The sequence below is a fragment of the Tupaia chinensis genome, unplaced genomic scaffold (genome assembly GCF_000334495.1).
Source record: "Tupaia chinensis unplaced genomic scaffold, TupChi_1.0 Scaffold000369_1, whole genome shotgun sequence".
In the NCBI taxonomy this organism is placed as follows: Eukaryota; Metazoa; Chordata; class Mammalia; order Scandentia; family Tupaiidae; genus Tupaia; species Tupaia belangeri.
Genome location: NW_006159866.1, coordinates 929,368 through 949,405, shown reverse-complemented (window position 1 = coordinate 949,405; position 20,038 = coordinate 929,368). Strand labels below are relative to the sequence as shown.

Here is a 20,038-nt window from a genome sequence, read left to right as displayed (position 1 = left end):
TGAAGTCCTCAAATGGTATGGGCAGGTTAATTATTTCCCTCAATGAAATAGAAATGTGAAAAATTATGATGCCGTTTCATCTGTTTGCTGCTATAATCATTTAGTTAGCAGGTACTTACCGAATTTTTACTAGATGCCAGAAATTGTGTAAAGTGTTAGGAATATAACTATAACCAGAGACAGCCTCTGAGATGGGATGAACTGAGAAGAGTTGTACACAACTAGGAAACCAAAGCATTGTGATGTAAAGTGATTAGAGCTAATCACTTAAATTTGAGTAATATAAAACTCAAATTAGTGATTTGTGCCTGGTCTGAGTTTCAGGCTGCTGGGGCTGGGACTTGAACTGTAGTTGACCATGTGGGAGTTCAGCATATCAACCACTACCTACCTGCTGGCCCCCAGAGTAATTTTCTTGAAGTTCACGTTCTCTTGTGTAATTGTTTTCTTTGGTTGAGACTAAAATTCCAAACTCCTTAGCTTGCTTGCAAATGCCCTGATTGATCTGCCTTTCCAATCAATCTTAGACGTCACTGCCCTCCTCAAGTGTGCTCTGGTGTTATAATCTGTGAACACTTCTTTAGGAATACCATTCCTTTGCTTATGACTGTACTCCCTCTTGGAATATATTTTGCCCTACTTTTTAACTCTTCCTATAGTCCAGATCAAATGCTATATCCCTTTGAAGTTTCCTTTATTTTTCAACCTGAGAGTAATTTTTTTTTTTTGTTTGTAAACCTTTTCTAGTTTATTTATTTATTTTAAAGCAAGAAGTTTATTTAAACAACTAGATGCTTGACTTGAAGGGAAAACTATCTAGGATTCCTTTTTTTAATAATTTACCCTTACTTAAAAACAGATTGCCCTACATGTTAACAGCTACATACAAAAAAAAGTTATAAAATTTTTTTTAAATTTATTTTTATTATCATCATAATCTTCTTTATATTACATTGGATTACATATAACTTTACAGTGTATTACATTGCTTTTTCAAAAGGGAATGCCATGCATGTCAGTCAATACAGAGACATTAATCTCCCCACTTCATCATTCAATATCTTTTCAATGTTTTTCCCAATCATTATTATTATTATTCTAATTATTTTTTAAACAGTCAATCACTATTTCTCATTTTGCTTGTAAAAAGACTTTGCTCATCATGAAATACTTAAAAGTTAGAAAATTTTCCATACTTTTACAATGATAAATGAGAAACATTAAAATTCTCCAGTCAAACAAGGTATGCAAGGATTTTTATGTTGTTGGATTTTTTTCCTTTCTTTTTCTTTTTTTTTTTTTTTTTTGTTAAAACAGTGAGAACAAAGTAACTTACTGGAATGTAAAGATGAGAGCTGAATGAGCATGTCACTAATGGAGAAAGGGGGTATTTTCACAGAACCAGTATTTTCCCTCATCTCATCTCTATTTGATGTCAGTCAAAACAAACCATTGGCCATTTAGTTAAAAAAAAAATGCAATGTGCTTGTGTGCATACACCAGTTACTTTATGTACAGCAAAGGAATGGGGAAGGGAAAATGAAAGACTAGAGAAAATTATATGTTAGTAGTCAGCATGTGGTGAAACAAATTGTAGTAGCAGGTTCCCTTTTTAGGAGACACCTCCTCTCTGCTGTTGGAACACATCATTTGTATCTTCAGCCTCCATTTCCAACTGTGCAGGTGTGTCTATTGTGTTGATCAGTGGAATCTCATCTGCCTCATTGACAAACCCTGTCGTTCACAATAGGCTTTCATTAGTTTACTAAGTGGTGTATGCCTTTTGATCTTGAACTGCACCACAGAACCATCCTGCCCCACCACCTTCAAATTAATATGATCACTGTTCTCAGGCGTTACTCCTTCTTTGGGCTTTTCATGGGTCATGGTGAGTGCTAGAGTCTCTTCAGCTACCTCTTCACAAAAGAGGTGCCAGGTCCTCAGCAAACACGCACACCGCACACCGGCAGCACCAGGAGTGGCAGAAAGAAGAGGTGACAGCAGTGGAGGAAAGAAAAAAACAAACAAACAAACAAAAAATCAAAAAAACCATGGTCTTCTAGGTTTTATTAGTACTTTCCTCATCCTTCCCTTCTGATTCCTCAACTCTTTATCTCTTCTACCAGATTATAAACTACTTAACGTTTTTTACATTTTTCTGAATCTAAGATTGTCTGCCCTTCATCCTATGTAATTTGTGCTCTATAAATGTCTACTGTACTGAACTTAAACTTTGAGTATAACCTTATGAACATTACCAATAATCTAGGGACATTTGTCTTCTATTTCCAGTGCTGCCATTTACTTTCTGAGTTCCATCCTGACATTTAATTTCTCTATGAGTTTTTTTTTTTCCTGCCCACAAAGTGGGTGGAATGATATTTCATTTTGCATTGTAAAATTGTTAATGCTATTTATCAAAGAACTACTTTGCACTCCCAGAGAGGTAAATGGCTGGACTTATAGAAAACATAATAGGATTTTGCCTCTGAAATATGAATGTTTTAAGCACAATTTAGAAATAATTATGTTTAAACACCAAATAATCTGAAACTACAGGACCAGTAACACCACATATGTATGTGTTTGTGGATATAGTTCTTTCATGTTCATATCCTCATTTTGTAATGTGATTCTACATCATGTATAGTCTATCCAAAACTGCTACAGAAAATAGATTACTTTAGAGTAGTGGTCAAGAATCAAAGCTCTGGAGATAGGCTGCCTAGGTTTAAATCACTTTTTGGACTTTTGTTTGACTGTGGACAAGTTATTTTTAGTTTGTGATAGGGCATATGTGCTCACCAGAGAGAGAGAAGGTAAGAAATCACCCCCTAGGGGGGATGGTCACACTATAATCCCTTCTCTACTCTGCTCTTGAGATTTTGGGCATACACGCACATGCACCTGGCATATTTTTTAAGCCAAGTCCAGGACTTGAACCACTCAGTTGGCCATGTGGGGTCCAGCTGCCTTAACCACAGTGCCACTGGCTGGCCTGCAAGTTAACATTTTCCTTTTTAGATTTTTGTCATAGGGTACATGTGCTCACCAGAGAGAGAAAGTGAGAAATCATCTCTCCAGCGGATCTGGCTATGCCTCAGTTCCTTCTCCTCCATTCTCCTCTTGGAATATTGGGCATATACACATATGTATCCAGTGTGTTTTTCAAGTTGCTGGGTCTGGGCCTTGAACCACAGAGTCAGCCATGTGGGATCCAGTGCCTTAACCACTATGCTACCTGCTGTCCTGAAAGTTAACTTTTTAATGCTTTGGTTTCCTCATTTATACATCAGAATAATAAGAGCTCATACTTCTGGTTTTTATGAATAAATTACTGCATGACACATGAAGTGCATGTTATTATTATGGTCTTGCGGGGAAATCCTACATAGGTTTAGTTGGAGGTTAAACTTAGTCAAGAATTTAGCTATAGATAAACCTGGATTTTAATTCTCTTTTTCCCCCATTGCTTCATATCTAATTTTTGGTAAGCAACCTAGTTATTTCTAATTCTCCATTGAGTTTCTGGAGAATTCAACGATAGTACAGTTGGCCCTCTATGTCTGTGGATTCTGCATCTGCAGATTAAACCAACTATGGATATAGCTTTAAACCATGACAGTTGTTATGAAATGGGGGAAGAGGTGGCTCCCTAAAAGAGAGATGTTGAAGAAACGTAACTATGTTTTTTCCTTTTTATTTATATTTGTTTCTAAGATAATTTATAAGTAAGTGAGAGATGAATTGTTAGTAATTGAGGATATATAGGAGGATGTGCATGGGTTATATGCAAATACTGTGCCATTTTATTTAAGGGGCTTAAGTACTCTTAGATTTGGTATCTGTGGAGGTCCTGGAGCCACTCTCTTGCAAATATCAAGGGGTGAATGTACATATAAAATACTTAAGGGCCAGCAGATGGAGGTTAAAGTGACTGGATCCCACATGGCAACTGTACAGTTGGATTCCCATACCTGGCAGATTCAAAAACATGCAGGGTGCATGTGTATATGCCCCAAATCCCAAGAGGATAATGGATAACCTTCTTAGAGCATTTTCTCGTTTTCTGTCTCTGTCTGTCTTCGGTGAGTGTATGCACCCTACAGCAATAAAATAAAGTAAAATAAAATACTTAATACATGGCTTGGTGCATGGTAATGTTTAATAAATATTAGTAATGGGTTACACTCACAATATTGTCTTTCTGTTCTCGACACTGGCTGGTTTAATTCTATATGAGATTTAGCATTAAAGTAGAGCTTTTTAAGTAGAAAAGAATTCTGTCAAAATACAAAAAAAGCCAGAAAGTTAAAGAGGAATAGATCTAAGTGTAAATTTAAAGACAATTTAAAGAAATGGCTATTTTAGACCTATACTGAAAGTTCTTTTGGACTGTCAGATTGAATATTCCACTGATTCTCCTGAGCATTAGAAGAAAGCCCTTCAAATCATTCTCAGGTTGAGTCTGGAGGCAATCTTAGAAAAAAGAGAAGCTGGAAAAATTCTGCATCTTTAGATTCATGGTCCCCAAAGTGAGGAATATACTATAAACCTAGTCAGTGAGGGAACATTTTAAAACATCTGTTAACATTTATTTTATCTAAAATTATTTAATACAGAGGCTGGCAGTAGTGTACTTAGCTAACCTACCACATATAAAAATACTGAGATAGGGACTTGGGTTTTTAAAATATATATACTATAGACCGCTGCTCTGGAGAATGGCTGTATGGAGCTGAAGTTCCAGTATAAACAAAGTTTAGATACTTGATGATATAATTAGGATATTACTTGGTTCTCTAAAGTCATCAGATCTTTTATTTCTTTAATCTTCTATATGTGAGAAAAGGAACCAGAACTTTTTCTGAATTTTTTTCCATAGGAGGCTCTCTTAAAGATGCTCCTTTGGTCAAGGTGAGGTAGGAAAGTTAAAACTATTAGAATTACCTTATGAAAACTGGGGAAAAGGATTATAGGGCTGATTTGTTCAGTTAGGTATTTTTTCTTTCTTTCTTTCTTTCTTTCTTTCTTTCTTTCTTTCTTTCTTTCTTTCTTGTTTTTGTTTTTGGAGAGGTTTTTTTTGCAATAGGGCATGTGCACTTGCCAGAAAGAGAGAGACAGTGAGACAGAACATAAACAATCACTCCCCAGGGGGCATGGCCACGCCGCAATCCCTTCTCCTCCATTCTCCTCTAGGTATCTTGGGCACACACGCCTCGCATGAGTTTAAGCTACCAGGTCCGGGACTCGAACCGTGGTTGACTACATGGGAGTCCAGCTACCTAGCCATTACGCCAACTGCTGGCCCCAGTTATGTTTTTTCTTACATTGAACCTTCAGATTAAAATAAAGCAGCTAAATTAAGACATAGCCAACAGATATTTCATTAAGTTAATATTTTGAAATGGAGTTTTAACATGGTAATCTAAAATTAGCAGACGAGGATTCAAATATTCATTCTAGATCTTGCTAGCCGTGATTTTTGTGTGTGTAAAAACAGTAGCTCCTCTTTGTAGCACTTAGCAAGCAAGCTCTCAGTGAATGTTAGCATTTGCTATTCTTTTTTTAAAGAATTATTATTTTGTTTAATTTTATTCATAACTACCACTCTTTAAATTTGACAACAGAGAGACAGAGAGAGAAAGTGAGAAAGCAAGCCAACGTTAAGGTAGTAGAAGTGACGAAAAGAGCCAGTATTTCTTATACTATAGAGCTAGATTCACTTTTAAAAGCACATAAATTGAGAGTAGCCCTAGGACCAGCAGTTAGCGTAATGGCTCTGTTGCTGGACTCCCACGTAGTTGACCATGGTTCGCGTCCCGGACCCGGTGGCTTAAAACTTATGCGGGTCGTGTGCGTGCGTGCCCCAGATCCCGAGAAGAGAATGGAGGAGAAGGGATTGTGGTGTGGCCATCCCCCCGGGAGGTGATTTCTCGCTTTCTGTCTCTCTGTCTGTCTGGTGAGCACATGTGCCGAATAGCAGAAACCTTTTCAAAAAATAAAAATAAAAAAGAGTAGCCCTAAGCTCTCCAAGATGAGAAATTTCTTTGCAAAGTTAGATATATAGTCATAATATTATTATTTAAACTGACCTCAGATGCACCAGTTAATTACCTACTGTATTAAATTCAATAAGAATCATTTATTTGTTTCTTAATAAAACAAAATTTACTCTTACATTGAGACAGACTAATTGACCTTAAAATGCAGTTCAGGGGGCCAGTAAGTAGCATGGTAGTTAAGGAGCTGGACTCCCACATGGCCAACCTTGGTTCAAGTCTCAGAGATGAAAATCATACTGAGTGTGTGTGCATGCATACCCAAAATCCTGAGAAGAGAATGGAGAAGGGATTGTGGTTTGGCCCTCCCACTTTGAGGATGATTTCTCACTTTCTCTCTTTCTGTTTCTCTCCAGGGAGCTCATGACCTCTATGGAGGAAACAAAACAAAAATCCTTTAAAAAAAGTGGTTCAGATTATCTAAAGGTCTCTGTGGCACATTATTACCAACTGTAATTTGGCATTAGACCTAATTTTTTACACAGTTTGTTGTAGTTCCTAACAAGCATGTCCTATAACACCAGCCTCCGAGGAGGAATAATGCATGTGCAAAATATTAGTGCTCGTTGGCAGCCTGACCCTAGCTTAGCCCTCTAAGGTTGGAGATGACAGTCTAGAAGCAACTTTACAGACTACTCTTAGATGGATGTCATGCATGTTCACTTTAGCACTAGCGTGAATAATTTCTCAGGGTAAGAGAAAGAGAAAGCGTGATCTACAGAATGAAACCAAATAACCTAAGATCTTGTTTCTAAGCTCTTTGCTATGAGACATTAATTACATTGCTTACCTTCTTAATTTAGCCATTTTAAAATGATGGTTTCTGTTGTTAAAAGTCCTTACTTTTTGAAGTCCTGCATAGGTTGGGTTGACTCTGTGGCCTAGTTGTTAAGGCAGCTGGATCCCACAAGGCTGACCCTACTCTTTCAGTCCCTGATCTGGCTTTGAGAAACACGCTGGGTACAAGTGTGTGCATGCCACAAATCCCTACAAGATGGAGAAATAGAGGAGCAGGATTGTGGTATGACCATTCCTCATGGGGAGGAGGTTGGGTACTTTCTCTCTCTCCATCTCTCACTCTCTCTTTGGAGAGCACTTACCCTCTGGCAAAAACAAACAAAAAACAGATCCCATAAGGGGCTGCACAGTAGCACAGTGGTAAGAGCTCTGTGAGACTGACCCACATTGGAAGATTCTGGGGTTTACGTCCAGAGACTTCCGTGAACACTCTGGACGTGGTCATGCCCGTGATCTGGGACTAGCTGAAGTTGGAGTTGGATTGTGGCATAAAGACCTTGTTGGAGTTCTCTTCTCCCCCCATCCCCTTTTCCCTCCCTCCTTCCCACTCATGGAAGAAATAAATACACTTGGAAAAAGAGGGGAAAAAAGTTATCTAGTAGCAGTTTTAAGACCAATAGTAGAAATAATAAAGAAATTCTGAACTTGTTTATGCATAGGCATATAATACATGTTTAGTATTAGAGATAAATATAACCAATCCAGATTTCCTCATGACAATCTACAAATAAAATTATTCTCTAAGTTTTTCAGAATAGTAAAATCCTCTATTTTTCATCTCTTTTAAGATATACTTATTTTCATACCCCACATAAATTTACAGAGGGCTTGTGTATGGCACCTGTCTTTCAGTATTCTAGTACATGAGGTTCCACTCATTTTGCTTAACTAATTGATTTTAGTTGGAAAGCTTAATTACTACTAAAGCTTCAAGATTCTGTCTTTTTATTGCTTTTTTGATTTTTAAATTTAACATTCAGTAACTACTTGCTGTTTTAGCTACATTTGTTTAAATAACACTTAAAGTATACCTGACTCTCTTAGTATTTTATAAGCTTAGTTAGAAGCGCCAAAAAAGGGTTTTAACATAATTTAAAACTACAATATTGATCTAAATCTACAGAGAAAATCTCACAATTATTAAAATATTATTTGTTTATCCCATGAAAATTGAACAGTTCAATGATTGCCTAATTTAGTATAGGAGGATGCTATACCCATATTTTGTCTTTTTGTCAGTATACCTGGTTTTCTATCCTGGAGTCCCACGTGAACAGGGAAACAAGCACTGAAAACCATATTATTTTCTATAAATCCATTAGGTTATATCCAATGCTAGAATGACAGTATAGCCCTAGGCTACTTTGTTGGCAGTTTTTGCTAACCTTTTTTTGTGTGTGTTCTATACCCCACTCTTCTGAAACTTAACATTTTTGGTATGCTAGTAGTTGTCAAAAAGGAGATAGAAGATGCAGGCTTATTTCTCCAGGGTGGTGTATTAGTTTTACTATTTCTGTTTTCTTCATATTGAAAATTATAGGAAGTAGGGGCCAGCAAGTTGCATGGTGGTTAAAGATGCTGGACTCCCATAGGGTCAATGCGGTTCAAGTCCCAGACCTGATGACTTTCTCTCTCTTGTTCTCCCTCTCTCCCCTCTCCCTCTCCCATCAAATAAATAAATAAATAAACAAGTACAAAGAAAGAAAGTTAAATAAATAAAAAAAGAAAAAAATATAGGATGTAAACCCCAACAGTTTTCCTGGCTTGTGGATGATGGGGAAAGTGGCTTCTCAATCCTGTATATTCAAATATAGAATTCTGGTGAAGAGAAAATCCACTTCAAGTCTGACAAAGTTGATGACCATTCTAGACTCAAAGTATGCAGAGATGAAGTGAAAGCTTTAGAGTTTCAGTAATAGCTCTTGAGATCTCAAGAAATGAAATAAACCAGAAAAGAAAATCTATTGAAAAAGCCAAGACAAATTGTTCCAGAATCCCTAAAACTATGAATAATTTCAGAAGCTTAAGCTTTTTTCTATAAATAGTGTAGAGAGATTAGCTTCGTTGTTAAATAAGGAGTTGAACATTATACTAGTTTGAAACCCAGTGAGTGCTTGCACCCTATGTCCAAAAAAGAAAAAAGAAGAAGAAGAAAAGAAAGAAAGAAGCTGAAAGCCAAGCTTTATTTATAATCTCTTCCTTCAACACCCTTCCCCCAACCTGGTTTATACAAAAATACTTATATAATTGAAGGATGTTTTTATATTTTTCCTAAATGACTATGACATTGTATCCTATTGCATAATCTGCTTTCTTTAGTCCTTCAGGTCATCCTCCATCCCACCATTTCTAAAACATTAATGTATTTCCCCTATTTCAAAAACTGTCCACAGTCGTGAGTGTTGGAAACCCAAACACAATCTAGACATACATTTTCTCACAATTAGGATTGCCGGTCATCTTTTTTTTTAAGTTGATTTATTTGTTTCTTCAATGAATAAGAGAGACAAAGAAGTGAGGAAGAAACAGAAAAGACTGCATCCCAATGAGATCTTGACATTTCAGTCCATGCCCAGCATACTCAGAAAGATCTCTGGATGTGAACCTGGAACTTTCTTATGTGGTTCAGCTTTGCTGTGTGTGTGTGTGTGTGTGTGTGTGTGTGTGTGTGTAGAGATGCGCAGGTTGGAGAGAGAAAGAAACACAAGAATATTGAGAGGAAAAGAGAGAAATCACCCCCCGAACTCCTCGGGGTGATGGCCACACGACATTCCCTTTCCCTCCATTTTTCTGATGGGATCTTGGGCACCTATGCACATGTGCCTGGTGTAATTTTCAAGCTACCAGGTTTGGGACTCAAACTGCAGGTGGCCATCTGGGAGTCTAGCAACAGAACCACTACTCCATCTGCTGGCCCTGCAGTCTTGCGTTTTAGCACTGCTCTACTGTCTAGCCCCTGAGATTGCCAGTCATCTCATATGCAATGATTTTTGTTTTACATCCTATATTGACTTTTGTTAGATTACACTGAATGGCTAGTAGTTAACATTTTTCAATACATCACAAAAATTTGGCACTTAGAAATATTTTCCACCACAGTAGTTGACATTTGAATCACTTAAATGATAACACTAGTTGAAAATCATACTTCTACAAATACAGATATAAACAAATTTCATATGGTCTCTTCTGCAGGTTTTTCTGAGGGAAAATGGAAAGAGGAACTGAGAATTAAAAGTAATTAATTTTTATATAATTTAAGAAAGGAAAAGAGGCTCAATCCAGCTGCAGTGGCACAAGGTCATCACAATTCTCTATAGTGTTAGAGGCCATATAGAATTCAGTTTCTGTGTCTGTCTTTACAAGTCCATTATGCCTGGGGTTGTCTAGAAGGCTGGGGGAACAGTAGATGATAGGAGGGATCACAGCATGAGACCCTGTCAAAGGTTCATAGTTCTCTCTCTTTCTCTCCAAACAACAACAAATTTTTTTTAAAGAAAGGAAAAATACTGGGACCAACAGATGGCATAATGGTTAAATCACTGGGCTCACATACAGTTGACTGTGATTCAAGTCCCAGACCCACCAGCTTAAAACTCAGTGCTGGGCACGTGTGTGTGTGCCCAAAATCCTAAGAGGAGACTGGAGCAGAAGGGATTGCAGCATGGCCATCCCTCCCGAAGGGTGATTTCTCACTTTCTGGTTCTCTGTCTCTCCAGCGAGCACATGCACCTTATAGTAAAAAAAAAAAAAATTCCTCTCCAAAAAAAAAAAAAAAAAAAAAAAAAAAAAAAAAAAAAAAAAAAAAGGGAAAAAGAAAAGAAAGAAAGAAAGGAGAAAGTTCCAAATCCTGAATAAGTAACCACAAATAATTAGAAATGGCTTTGGATTAGAGCACATGCTCTAAAAATCAGTCAATAAATAATAGCCTCACTCCAGTAACTATGCTTCTGAAGTTATCAAGTCAGTGACAGACCCAGGCTTCTAAAAGTCAGCCAGTCATATAAGTGCTACTCTATGTTCAGTATACCAGGCTTATCATTTGTTGTTGAATATTCAGTGACCAAAAGAATAAAGTCTGATGTGGTCGCTACAGAGGCTATGTTAAGATGTGACTAGACTTGGACTTCCTTCTTAACAATGGATAGAACTCCTAGACAGAAAACAAGCAAGGATATGAAAGATCTGAACAACACAGTCAGCCAATAGGAACTAGCATATATAAAGCACTCTAACCAGCAAGAGTAGAATCCAAGTGGCACATTAGCCAAGATGGATCATATTTTGGACCATAGGACAACTTCAACAGGTATAGAACAGAAATCATACAGACTATGTCTGAAACCGCAGTGGAATAAAAATAGAAATTAGTACAGAAAGACAAGTGAGAAAAAAAATTATCCGTGAATCAAATAGGAAGTCTCACAAGAAATTAAGAAATAAACACAACCTGGGACCAGCAGATGGCATAATGGCTACCTTGCTGGACTCCCATGTAGTCTATCACAGTTCCAGTCTTGGACCTGGTGGCTTAAACTCACGCTGGGCACGTGTGTGTTGCCTAAGATCCTGAGAGAAAAATGGAAGAGAAGAGATTGTGGCATGGCCATCCCCTCGGAGGGTGATTTCTCACTTTCTGTCTCTGTGTCTCTGTCTTTCCGGTGGAACACACATGCCCTAGAGTAAAAACCACCTCTCAAAAAAAAAAAAAATCTTTCAGGTTTTGTTTATCTGAGAGTGTTTTTGTCTTTTTTCCCACATGAAGGGTAATCTTGCCGGTTATAGTATTCTTGATTGAAATTATTTTTTACTTAACACTTCGAATATATTTTCCCATTCTTTCATTGCTTACATTGTTTATGATGAGAGGTCCAACGTTAGCCTGATGGGATATCCTTTAAAAGTAACTTGACGTTTCTCTCTTGCCAATTTTAGTATCTTGTCTCTGTCTGTGGCTTTAGTCAGTCTGGCTCTGATGTGCCTTGGAGATCTTCTTGGGTTGATTCTATGTAGGGTCCTTTGTTCATTCTTTGGTATGGATATTTGAGTGCCTCTCTAGGTTTGGAAAGTTTTCTTCCAAGATTTCATGAAATAGATTATCAATGCCCTTATTAGTTTCCTCACCTTTAAAGATACTGATGATATGGATGTTTGGGCTTTTAATGGTATCTAATATTACTTGAATGTTATTCTCGTTTTTTTAGATTATTTTCTGGTTCTTTTTGGTGAATTTTTCTAGGTCAGAGATTCTGTTTTCTACATCTGAGATTCAATCTTCTGCATGATCTAATCTGCTTTTAATACTATCAAGGGAGGGAGGTTTGGATTTCCTGCATTACAGTTCTTATCTCTAACAAGCCCGTTTGATTATTTATTTATTTATTTATTTATTTAATTCTATTTATTTATTTATTTATTTTTTAATGGTGTGTATTTCCTCTTTCAGATAGTGCAAGAACTTTCTCACTTCCTGGAACTCGTCTCTTTTCTCCTGCATCTTCTGGAGTTTGTTGTCTCTCTGCTCTTGAATCTCTGTTAGCTTTGTCACTATGAATATTTTAAATTATTTATCTGACATTTTCATGAGTTCCCTTGTATTGTCTGTGGAGGTTGTGGAGTTATTCTTTTTTCTTAGGAGAGAGATATTTTCTTGGTTTCTCATAGTTTTTGTGCCTCTGCAGTGATTTCTGGTCATCTGATGGATTATACGTGTTTTCCTAGTGTTGGGAGTTACATGTGAACATTTAGGGGCATGTAGAGGAGGTGATCTGCAATTTCTAAGCAGTACTGTTTTTCTCCTTATGTGCAGCAGATTCCATGGAAATTGAAGATTAATCTGACCCTAAAAGTATTCAGATATTTTGCTAATGTGCAGACCTGTCTAGAAACTCTGTTTGGAGGCTGAGCAGAAAAATGGAAAAGGTAAAAGGAAAAGAGAAAAAAATAAGACAAAAAACAATTTAAAAAAAGAGAAAAAAATTAAAGCAGAAAATGAAAACTGTGCAGGGTGCTAGTATAATAGGGGCCACTCAGAATTTATATATAAATGGCTGGCGATTGGCCTGTCCTGTGTAGGTTGGGGGAAGGGTAAGAATTAGCAAGAAAAAAGAGTGTCAGAGAGCTAAGAAGTTTAAAAATTAAAAATAGAGAGATGTAGAGAGATAGAGAGAAAAAATAGAGTGCACTAACCTGGCTAGATTTGGGGGTGAAGGAAGGTAAAGTCTGGGCAGAAGGTCTTCAGAGGTCATAATCCCCTCCCCTCCTTTTTAAAGGAAGGATTTACAAGTGTTTCTTACAGAGTATTCAGAATTAGGTTAAGATTTTCTCTTTTATAATCTAGTGGCTGTAAAACTGAGATCAATTTGAATTAAATTAATCTACCATGCCTTTGGCATTTGTAAGTGAGTGCCTTGAAATTTTGTGGTGGTTGCTTTTCAAAATGTAGTACTTTTAGTTCAGAGTGGATTATGGCATCATGTATTTCACAGGATGAAGTATTTTTTACTTATACACTATAATTCCATGTTATGTTCCCTTTTTTAAAAAGACATCTTGTATTTGTTTGAAATAATTTAATTCTGTTTCATGCAAAGTACATTCCTAGAAGTTTAAAATTAACATATTTCCTGTAAATTAAAGAAATTATTTTCTCTGAAAATAAAATGTTTACAGGATGGAGGAGATGACACATACCTTAGCAAAGATCACATCCGGGTTTTTTTCTTGTTGTCTGTTGTTTCTTTTCTTATCTGTTTTAAAGGAAGAAAATGAGATCCTCTTTAAATTTAGTTTTTTACATAAGTCATACTTGCTTTTTGGAGCTTAGTAAGTCTTTGTGGTAATAATAAATGGTGATAGCTGCATAACCTTTTGTGCATTTTTGTACTTTATCTTACTCCTGAGGTTTCTAAGGCCAGCATGCAGGGAATTGTTTATTGCTCCTTAATTAAGTTCCTAATAGCTAGAGTAAACAAGAGAGTGCCTAGCCTATGGCATTGCTGTTATGTCCTGATAGGTTTCTTTTGGTCATGGTAAAAGTAAATAAAGAAGAACAAGTATTCTTTCATGATTATGTTTTCTATAGAAGTGAGAATTTTTCATTGAGAGCTAAGCATGGAATATATATTTCAAGCTCTTTAGAAAGGATTATAAGTATAGCAAGGTACAAATTATCTTTCATACTCAATTTAAACTGTTATCTATTGCTGCTCAACCCACTCTTGAGTAATACTAGCAGTCTTCAAACACGTATGCTATTGGTAGGCTACCCCTCTTTGCTTTATGGCAAAAGCTCTTGTAGTCATCTCTCTTAATCACATCAACAGCACACATTTATTGAATGCCTAGTCTGTCATAAGTAAAGTGTTATAAATATGTTCACAGATTCATTCAAATATTTATTGATCTTCTATTGTATGTCAAGAAGAAAAATATATGTTCCTTTTTCTTAATATTTAATGTGATTAGTGGAGATACACATATGCAGAGGAAGACAGCTAATAATTGATGCCAGTAAATCACTCTCATTCAGAGAAGTATTTTAAGGAGGGAAAAAAAGATTACTTTTGGCTTTTAGTAGCTGTAAAGAATATGAAATGTGGTGGAATCTTTGTGAGTAAAGGTGATTTCAGTGAGGGAATGATTTAGGGAAAATACTGTGGTAGAGAAGCAAGAGTGAAATTACAGGAACAGAGAAGAATATGTTTAATATTCTTTCTCAAGGAATGTGAGTCCATCAGTCTGTTTGGAGTACAAGGTTCATTGTAGAAGATCACAAAAAGTTAGAATAGAAAGACCTTGTGGGGCTGGATGTTGGAAGCCAGGAAACCAGTGTGTTTGAAATGTATTGTGGGAATTAAAAAATAAGGGGCTGAAAAGAGATCGTGGAGTGACTGAACTCTGTGAAGAGTTCTTCTCTTTCTCTCTCTCTCTGTCTCATTTGCACGATTTTTTTTTTTTAAATAAGAGGATGGACAGTGATGCAGTGTTAAAACTTGATGCTCCAGGAGGCTGACCTACACAGGGGTGGAGTTCCAAGTATCACATATGGAGACCTCCCTGAACATACAGGTGGCCCTGACCTAGGACCAGCTGTAGAGGACTGTAGTGTCAAGACCCTGTTGGAGGTATGCATGTGTGCACTCGCTCTCACCCCCCCTTCCTTCCTCCGTCCTTTTAGCTTATGGAAGAAATAATAAACCTTTAAAAATAAATAAAAGAATTCTTTTGATTAAAAAAATAATAACTGGGACCAGCAGTTAGCGTAATGGCTATGTCACTGGACTCCCATGTAGTCGACCGCGGTTCGCGTCCTGGACCTGGTGGCTTAAAACTCACGTTGGGTGCGTGTGTGTGCATACCCAAGATCCCGAGAGGAGAATGGAGGAGAAGGGATTGCGGCGTGGTCATCCCCCCTTGGGGGTGATTTCTTGCTTTCTGCCTCTCTGTCTCTCTCTATCTGTCTGGTGAGTGCACGCACCCTATAGCGAAAACCTCTCAAAAAAAAAAAAAAAAACAACAAACTGTTTAAAAATCTAAAAATTAAACTACCATGTAAGCCTGTAATCTTACTATTGGGTATATACTGAAAGAACAAAGAATAACTCTGTCAGAATATTTGCACACCCATGTTTATTACAAGCATTATTCACAACAGCTTAGATGTGAAATCAGTCTAAGTGCTCAAAACCCAATGAATAGATTAAGGAAATGTGGCACATATACACAATGGACCATAAAGAATAATGATACCCTGTGATTAGACACAAAGTGGATGAACCTAGAAGATATGATGCTAGGTGAAATGAGCCAGGCTATGAAAAGTAGGGAAAAAATAAGAATAGACATTGCATTTTACTTTTCTTTGCTTGATCTTGAAGAATTTCTTTACTAAGGACTTAAAAAATGTGAAGGTATTGGATGGATGAAATGAGCTTTGCTTTGAAGGGATCTTTATGCTAGTTGATGAGCATACATTTAGTCAAGCACAGTCCTGTGGGAACATTACTGGTGGTGTGAAGGAGAAATCTGGAGATTTGTACCAATTAGTTAGTAGTGTTTTTGTAGAAGAAGATCCCATCTCTGAATTCTTCGACCACCCAAAAATTGAGTACATCAAAGAATCTTTTTTTGCTGACAGTAAGCTGTAGATGTTTACATTCTTTTTTTAAAAAAAGAATTGTTTTATTATTTTTAATTTGGCAGAGAGAGACAGAGAGAGAGAGGAAGGGAAAACGAGAAAGGAAGCTGCCAGATCTGGGACTTAAACCACAGTCAGCCATGTGGGAGACCAGTACTTTAACCACCATGCTACCTGCTGGTCCTGATTACTACTTTTTTTTTTTTTTTTTTTTTTAAATGGAAGATTTTTGCTACAGCACATGCACTCACCGGAAAGACAGAGAGAGACAGAAAGCAAAAAATCATCCCCTGGGAAAATGGCCATGCCATAATCCCTTCTCCTTCATTCTCTTCTCAGGATTTTGGGCATGCACTCACAGGCACCTGGCAAGAGTTTCAAGCTGCCAGTTCTGGGACTCAAACTGTGGTCAACTATGTGGGAGTCCAACAACATCTGCTGGGCCCGCTGATTGTTACATTCTTTTTTTTTTTTTTTTAAAGAATTTTTCTTTGAATTTTAACTTTATTTTTTGTTTATTTATTTTAATTTGACCAGAGAGGGACAGAAAGGGAGGGAGGGAGGGAGAGAGAGAAAGAGAGAGAGAGAGAGAGAAAGCAAGCCACCAGGTCTGGGACTTGAACCGTGACTGGCCATGTGGGAGTCCAGTGTCCACCATACCACCTACCCCTGACTGTTACATTCTTAAAGCCATATGTCTGCATAGGATCCGATCTCATGTGTATGCACTCTTTTTTATTTTTTTAAACTTCAGATATTACCAGTTTAATTACCTGCTAGATCATCAGATGGAAACAAGTGGGAAGTGAATGAAAACACGGTTCATAAACTTAGAGAGGCAAGCACATTTTAGACCAGTTTAGGTTTAGACATTCACCAGATTGGACATTTTAACACTTAAAATAAAACTTTTCGACATGAAAAACAAATATATTAAAATTATTAAATTTATTAAAATCCCAAATTACTTTTTAAACACAATTCAATTTTTGTTACATTTCTTTGAACACCAAGGTTTTTTTGTTTGTTTGTTTTTGGCAAATCTATCCAAAATATTGTTTCCATTTAGAACTGAGTTTGTGTATGTGTGCCCTAAAATCATGTCCATCAGGTTACCTTCCTTTAAGCCCTAATGGTTATCTTCCCTCTAAAATGTATATCTCTTAATTAAGTTGTCAATCTCAAAGATATTCTGGAGAAAAACTTATGAATTAAACACTTACGAATTCTTTTTCACTTCTGTTATAGTGAAACAATTTACCATCTAAGCCATAATGGTCTATCACTTGAGTCAGGCTTAGTTTCTTGTTCTTTTCAGACATAGCTGACTGCAGCTCATACAGCAACAGCTGGCTACAGCTTCTCCACTTTATTAACAACTATAGTTGAGACAGGTCATTCTTTGATATATACATTTTGACTAGTTTTAGCCTCCAAAGGTCTTCTTTCTCCTGAATCTGCTTTACCAATTTTGCTTTTTCTTCATCTAATGCTTGTTTAGGATAACTCTCCTTCAAAAAATTATTTCGGAAAGCATCTGTATCAAGTGATTTTGTTTCGCATGTGTTGATAATCTTGAAGGCATGTTTCAAATTTGCATCTTCTTTAAATTCACTGTCTATGTTTAAAACGGTCTTGAAATTCCAAATAATTTTCTTCCATTGAAGATGCTGGTTTCTCTGAAAAGGTCTGATCACTTTCTTTATTGGCTACCTTAAGATTCTTTACCACATTGTAGTGGGAATTAGGTGAAGATGTTGTTTTTCTTAATTTTTCTCTAAGTGTGGCACTCATAGGCTGTTTACGTGAACTATTTGTTTGGGGTGAGGGTGGATCCATACAGGCCTGTGGAGTGCCAGGTAAAATCACAGGTGGGTCTGAAGGACTTTCCATCTTGAAAATGAAATCTTAGTTTACCTCTCCCTCTGCCATGTCCAAAGGGGTATGTATTATACATTCTTGAATGGCATGAATGAACTGACAAGCTCGTGACTAGTGCAAAAAGACTAATGCACATTTTCATGTGATGCTCTGTGGCTGGAAGGGTCATACAGGCAGGCTGTGCTTCAAACTTTGCTGTTGCTCTTGGTTGATGATGTTGTGAGTGTCTCTAAATGCAACATGGAGGTTCTGCCCAGGACCAAGCACAAGGTTCTTTAGTGAACTCTTCAGGGTTATGTCAGACCTAATGTCTTCAATTCGGAAATTATTGACAGCTTTGTTAATGCCTTGATTGAAGCTAAGTGAACAGTGTCTACCTCCTGGAAACAAGTGTCACTTCTGTTAGTTTGATGGCCATGTGTATTTTTTGCTTAGCTCTCTCAAACTGGGCTGAATCAGCAATATACTTTATACCACAGTATCATCACCAGGAGCTCTCCTTACTCCTGTGACTCCACCCCAAACACTCTTTCACTTCCACCACTTCGGGTGCCTATGCCTCCACCCTAACCTTGATGTAAGAGCAGATACTAGCACCCTACTGAACAGTTTCTACTAGATCAGACCAGAGGCTATACCTCAATCATTTCATCATATTGTTCTGATGGTGAAATATGTGGACAGCCTGCCCACAATAGAATTCCAGTGGTTCTTTTAGCTTTATATCAAGCTTAGATGAGCTGGACATGTTACCTAAGAATTCTGGAGGCTGAGCTGACCACCTCAATCCCTATTAGCAGTATGGAACAGTTCTCAGGCTCTCGGGTTTCACATGCTTCAGGATGTACACTAGAAAAAGAAGATTGTTCTGCCAGGAGGGCTGGCAACTTTCTCATCGGGAAAGATGAGGTGGCCATGAAAAGCAAATGGACCCCATCAACTTGGAGTCAGTGTGATTGGAAGGCAGGTCCCAGTGCTACCACCTCAGCCCTATTGTTTTGTTTTTCATTTTTGCCAGAGGTCACTTTTGCCTCTCAGAGACAGAAAGTGAGGGATGAAGAGAGAAAACACTTTCATGGGATGTGTGTACACTGTTCATTTTTTTCCTCCTTTTCTCCCCTGTCAGAATTTTAGGCACACATACACATGTACCTATGTGTTTTTTAAGCCCTTGGAGCTGGGATTCACACTGTAGTCAGCCACACAAGATCTGGCCCCAATTGGACAGTGCTTAACTACTGTGCTACTGGGCCAGCCCCACCTCAGCCCTGTTCTTTGGAAGTGAAAGGAAGCACTTCAGCTGAATCCTTGGACTTTAATTGTCTCCAGCTCAAAGAGATACTACAGTCTTTTGCAGCCACTTTCCATCATCTACTACAGGGATAAACATATAAAAAAAATAATTCTACTTTTCCTCAGAATTTCCCCCCAAAATTGAAGTGAGACTTTTTTTTTTTTTTTTAAAGATTTTTGCTATGGGGCACATGTGTTTGCCAGAAAGACAGAAGGAGAAAGAGAGACATAAAGTAAGAAATAACCCTGCAGGGATGGCCATGCTGCAATCCTTTCTCCTCCATTTTCCTCTCAGGATCTTGGGCACACACGCACACGCTTGGTGTGTTTATGCTGATGGGTCTGGGACTTGAACCATGGTTGACTATGTGGGAATCCAGCAATGTAACCATTATACTATCTGCTGGTCTTGAAGGGAGACCTTTTTAAATTCTTCAGAGAGGGGCAAGGAAAATTCATCCTTACTACCCTTTGAGGCACTGATATGTCTGAATCAAAATCTCTGTTTATCCTGTCACGGTTCGGTTGTGTTGACCCCCTTTTTTATACAAAAGTTCCACCCTGGAGCTGCATGCCAGCCACTCTGGCACTTTCTATAAAGGCCATGATGTTTTGTCTCAGCCTAAGGGAACTCCTTATGCTATTATATAGTTTTACTGCCAGTATAAGTTAAATTTTCTATGGAATCAAATATATATAGCTTAATAAGTTTGTTGTTTTACCTGATTTAACCTTCCCTCACTTTCAAGGTTTGCCAAAAGTTGCCCTAGAGAGATAGCTATTCTTTCAGTGACATCTGTCATTCTTTTGACCTCCATAGTTAATTTGGCTGATCTTTCTAACCAAAAGAAAACTAATTATTGGT

The 20,038-nt window shown here is 37.4% G+C and overlaps 1 protein-coding gene and 2 pseudogenes across 3 annotated transcripts in view; 1 reads left to right on the top strand and 2 right to left on the bottom strand.

The window, feature by feature from the left end:
• Positions 1–20,038, top strand: part of RABGAP1L (RAB GTPase activating protein 1 like) — a 762,391-nt gene that overhangs the window by 296,746 nt on the left and 445,607 nt on the right. The window lies entirely within an intron of this gene.
• Positions 1,613–1,986, bottom strand: LOC106733161 (small ubiquitin-related modifier 2 pseudogene; annotated as a pseudogene).
• LOC102480424 (swi5-dependent recombination DNA repair protein 1 homolog pseudogene) lies at positions 17,211–17,931 on the bottom strand (annotated as a pseudogene).